We start from the raw sequence: 5,698 nt of genomic DNA, 5'->3' as shown, positions 1-5,698 counted from the left end.
GAGTATTTCTTCTTATCCGCTTTCATCCACTAATAGAGCATAATCAAACTATTCAAACCCTCACTTTATGCTTAGGGGCTATTACTACACTATTTACTGCAATCTGCGCTCTTACACAGAACGATATCAAAAAAATTGTAGCGTTCTCTACCTCAAGCCAACTAGGCCTAATAATAGTAACAATTGGCATTAACCAGCCTTACCTAGCCTTCTTACACATCTGCACTCACGCATTTTTTAAAGCTATGTTATTCATATGTTCAGGGTCAATTATCCACAGCCTAAACGATGAACAAGACATTCGAAAGATAGGTGGCCTATTTAAAGTCCTTCCCTTCACCACAACTTCCCTGATTGTCGGAAGCCTCGCATTAACAGGCATACCTTTCCTTACAGGATTCTACTCCAAAGACCTGATCATCGAGTCCGCTAACACGTCGAATACCAACGCCTGAGCCCTCTTAATTACACTCGTTGCCACATCCCTAACCGCTGCCTACAGCACCCGAATTATATTCTTCGCTCTACTAGGCCAGCCCCGCTTCTCCCCTATAATCCTTATCAACGAGAATAATCCTCTCCTAATTAACTCTATTAAACGACTCCTTATCGGAAGTGTATTTGCAGGATACATTATCTCCCACAGCATCACACCCACCACCATCCCACAGATAACTATGCCTCATTATCTAAAAATGATAGCCCTTGCAGTAACTATCTTGGGTTTCATCCTGGCACTAGAACTAAACCTTACCATACAAGGACTCAAATTTAACTATCCATCTAATTACTTTAAATTTTCCACCCTCCTTGGCTATTATCCAACCATTATGCACCGCCTCACACCTAAAACAAGTTTAACCATCAGCCAGAAATCAGCATCTATACTTCTGGACTCCATCTGACTAGAAAACATCCTACCCAAATCAATCTCGTATTTCCAAATAAAATCTTCTACCCTTATTTCAAATCAAAAGGGTCTCATCAAGCTCTATTTCCTATCGTTCATACTAACTATAATTCTCAGCCTACTAATCCTTAATTACCACGGGTAACTTCCATGATAACCAACACACCAGTTAACAGCGACCAACCTGTAACAATCACCAACCAGGTTCCATAACTATATAAAGCCGCAATACCCATAGCCTCTTCACTAAAAAACCCAGAGTCCCCCGTATCATAAATTACCCAATCCCCTATTCCATTAAACTTTAATACTACCTCCACCTCATCATCCTTCAAAATATAGCAAGCAGTCAACAACTCAGACAATAGACCAGTAATAAAAGCCGCTAGAACAGCCTTATTTGAAACTCACACCTCAGGGTATTGCTCAGTAGCCATAGCAGTTGTATAACCAAATACTACTAATATACCCCCCAAATAAATTAAAAACACTATCAGCCCTAAAAAAGAACCCCCAAAATTCAGAACAATCGCACAACCAATCCCACCGCTAATAATTAGCACAAGCCCACCATAAATAGGAGATGGTTTAGTGGCAAAACCCACAAAACTCATCACAAAAACGATACTTAAAATAAATACAATGTATGTTATCATTATTCCTACATGGAATTTAACCATGACTAATGACATGAAAAATCATCGTTGTATTTCAACTATAAGAACATTAATGACCAACATTCGAAAAACCCACCCACTAGCCAAAATTGTCAACAATTCATTCATTGACCTCCCAGCGCCATCTAACATCTCTGCTTGATGGAATTTCGGGTCCTTATTAGGAGTATGCTTGATTCTACAGATTCTAACAGGTTTATTTCTAGCTATACACTACACATCGGACACGGCCACAGCTTTTTCATCGGTCACCCACATCTGTCGAGACGTTAACTACGGCTGAATTATCCGCTATATACATGCAAATGGCGCTTCCATATTCTTCATCTGCCTATTCATACATGTGGGACGAGGCCTATACTATGGATCCTATGTATTCATAGAAACATGAAACTTGGAATTGTACTACTATTCGCAACCATAGCCACAGCATTCATAGGCTATGTACTGCCGTGAGGACAAATATCATTTTGAGGGGCAACTGTAATCACTAACCTTCTCTCCGCCATCCCCTATATCGGAACCAACTTAGTAGAGTGAATCTGAGGTGGCTTCTCAGTAGACAAAGCAACCTTAACACGATTCTTTGCATTTCATTTTATCTTTCCATTCATCATCGCAGCTCTAGCAATAGTACACCTCCTATTTCTACACGAAACCGGATCCAACAACCCCTCAGGAATCACATCAGACTCAGACAAAATTCCGTTTCACCCCTACTACACAATTAAAGATATCCTAGGAATCCTACTCCTGCTCCTAGTCTTAATATCACTAGTTTTATTTTCACCAGACCTATTAGGAGATCCAGACAACTACACCCCTGCAAACCCCCTAAACACCCCTCCACATATCAAACCTGAATGATACTTCCTATTCGCCTATGCCATCCTACGATCTATCCCTAATAAATTAGGAGGTGTACTCGCCCTAGTATTCTCCATCCTAATTTTAGCATTCATTCCATTCCTCCACACATCTAAGCAACGCAGTATAATATTCCGACCCCTCAGCCAATGCCTATTCTGACTTTTAGTCGCCGATCTTCTCACTTTAACTTGGATTGGAGGACAGCCAGTTGAACACCCTTTCATCATTATCGGACAGGTCGCCTCAATTCTATATTTCACCATCCTATTGATTCTAATGCCAACAATTAGCGTTATCGAAAATAATCTTCTAAAATGAAGAGTCTTTGTAGTATAATCATTACCTTGGTCTTGTAAACCAAAAATGGAGAGTAGTCGCCCTCCCTAAGACTCAAGGAAGAAGCTCTTGCTCCACCATCAGCACCCAAAGCTGAAATTCTTCTTAAACTATTCCCTGACACCCCCTACATTCATATATTGGACCACCTCTACTGTGCTATGTCAGTATCTCCAAAAAATCCTTCTTTCCCTCCCCTATGTACGTCGTGCATTAATGGCTTGCCCCATGCATATAAGCATGTACATGATATTATATCTTTACATAGGACATGTCTAGTCCAATTCCACAACCATTGATCCTCAACAGTAACTAGATGCATATCACTTAGTCCAATAAGGGCTTAATCACCATGCCTCGAGAAACCATCAATCCTTGCCTGTAATGTCACTCTTCTCGCTCCGGGCCCATGCTAATGTGGGGGTTACTATCATGAAACTATACCTGGCATCTGGTTCTTACCTCAGGGCCATGACTCTATTTATTCCAATCCTACTAATTCTCGCAAATGGGACATCTCGATGGACTAGTGACTAATCAGCCCATGATCACACATAACTGTGGTGTCATGCATTTGGTATCTTTTATTTTTAGGGGGGGAATCTGCTATCACTCATCTATGACCGCAACGGCACTAACTCTAACTTATCTTCTGCTCTCAGGGAATATGCCCGTCGCGGCCCTAATGCAGTCAAATAACTTGTAGCTGGACTTATTCATTATCATTTATCAACTCACGCATAAAATCAAGGTGCTATTCAGTCAATGGTTTCAGGACATATAATTCTAGGACACACGTGTGTACACGTACGTACACGTGTGTACACGTACGTACACGTGTGTACACGTACGTACACGTGTGTACACGTACGTACACGTGTGTACACGTACGTACACGTGTGTACACGTACGTACACGTGTGTACACGTACGTACACGTGTGTACACGTACGTACACGTGTGTACACGTACGTACACGTGTGTACACGTACGTACACGTGTGTACACGTACGTACACGTGTGTACACGTACGTACACGTACGTACACGTACGTACACGTGTGTACACGTACGTACACGTGTGTACACGTACGTACACGTGTGTACACGTACGTACACGCGCAAGACATTAAGTTAACTTATACAAACCCCCCTTACCCCCCATAAACTCATGTCATCTATTATACACTTATTTATGTCCTGCCAAACCCCAAAAACAGGACTAAGTGCATACAATACTCACAAGCTTTATTTAAATTGTATACAAATGTATTGCTACTCTAGTTAACTTAACACAACAGTCTTACACGCATTCGATCTCGTGGTCTATCTATAGATAGCATCCCCTTTTTTTTCCTCTCATATTTACTATGTATTTTATTTATTATACACACTACAATTTCAGTATAAGTTAATGTAGCTTAATTAATAAAGCAAGGCACTGAAAATGCCAAGATGAGTCGCACGACTCCATAAACACAAAGGTTTGGTCCTAGCCTTCCTATTAGTTCTTAGTAGACTTACACATGCAAGTCTCCACGCCCCAGTGAGAATGCCCTTAAAATCAGCAGTGATCTAAAGGAGCAGGTATCAAGCACACTCTTAAGTAGCTCATAACACCTTGCTAAGCCACACCCCCACGGGATACAGCAGTGATAAAAATTAAGCCATAAACGAAAGTTTGACTAAGCCATACTAAAAAGGGTTGGTAAATTTCGTGCCAGCCACCGCGGTCATACGATTAACCCAAACTAATAGGCCCACGGCGTAAAGCGTGTTTAAGATACCTTTGCACTAAAGTTAAAACTTAACTAAGCCGTAAAAAGCTACAGTTACCATAAAATAGACCACGAAAGTGACTTTATAATAATCTGACTACACGATAGCTAAGACCCAAACTGGGATTAGATACCCCACTATGCTTAGCCCTAAACATAGATAATTTTACAACAAAATAATTCGCCAGAGGACTACTAGCAATAGCTTAAAACTCAAAGGACTTGGCGGTGCTTTATATCCCTCTAGAGGAGCCTGTTCTATAATCGATAAACCCCGATAAACCTCACCACCCTTTGCTAATTCAGTCTATATACCGCCATCTTCAGCAAACCCTCAAAAGGTAGAATAGTAAGCACAATCATTTTACATAAAAAGTTAGGTCAAGGTGTAACTTATGGGGTGGGAAGAAATGGGCTACATTTTCTACCCAAGAACATTCCACGAACGTTTTTATGAAATTAAAAACTGAAGGAGGATTTAGTAGTAAATTAAGAATAGAGAGCTTAATTGAATAGGGCCATGAAGCACGCACACACCGCCCGTCACCCTCCTCAAGTAATAAGACACAACCATAACCATATTAACTTAACTAAGACACAAGAGGAGACAAGTCGTAACAAGGTAAGCATACCGGAAGGTGTGCTTGGATTAATCAAAGTGTAGCTTAACTAAAGCGTCTGGCCTACACCCAGAAGATTTCATTACTTATGACCACTTTGAACAAAAGCTAGCCCAACTAACCCCAAACTTAAGTATCACAGACATATAAAGTAAAACATTTAGTTAAATAATAAAAGTATAGGAGATAGAAATTTTAATTGGAGCGATAGAGATAGTACCGTAAGGGAATGATGAAAGACATCTTAACAGTATTAAACAGCAAAGATTACCCCTTTTACCTTTTGCATAATGAACTAGCCAGAAACGACTTAACAAAGAGAACTTAAGCTAAGCTCCCCGAAACCAGACGAGCTACCCATAAACAATCTAAAAGGATCAACTCATCTATGTAGCAAAATAGTGAGAAGATTTGTGGGTAGAGGTGAAAAGCCTAACGAGCCTGGTGATAGCTGGTTGCCCACAAACAGAATTTTAGTTCAACTTTAAATTTACCTAAAAAAAACAAAA

The 5,698-nt window shown here is 40.4% G+C and overlaps 1 pseudogene; it reads left to right on the top strand.

The window, feature by feature from the left end:
* The first annotated feature begins 4,270 nt into the window (after positions 1–4,270).
* On the top strand, positions 4,271–5,224 carry LOC144310070 (18S ribosomal RNA; annotated as a pseudogene).
* The last annotated feature ends 474 nt before the right edge of the window (positions 5,225–5,698 follow it).

The sequence above is a fragment of the Canis aureus genome, unplaced genomic scaffold (assembly GCF_053574225.1).
Source record: "Canis aureus isolate CA01 unplaced genomic scaffold, VMU_Caureus_v.1.0 ptg000384l_RagTag, whole genome shotgun sequence".
Classification (NCBI taxonomy): Eukaryota; Metazoa; Chordata; class Mammalia; order Carnivora; family Canidae; genus Canis; species Canis aureus.
This window is presented reverse-complemented; position numbering and strand designations above follow the sequence as displayed.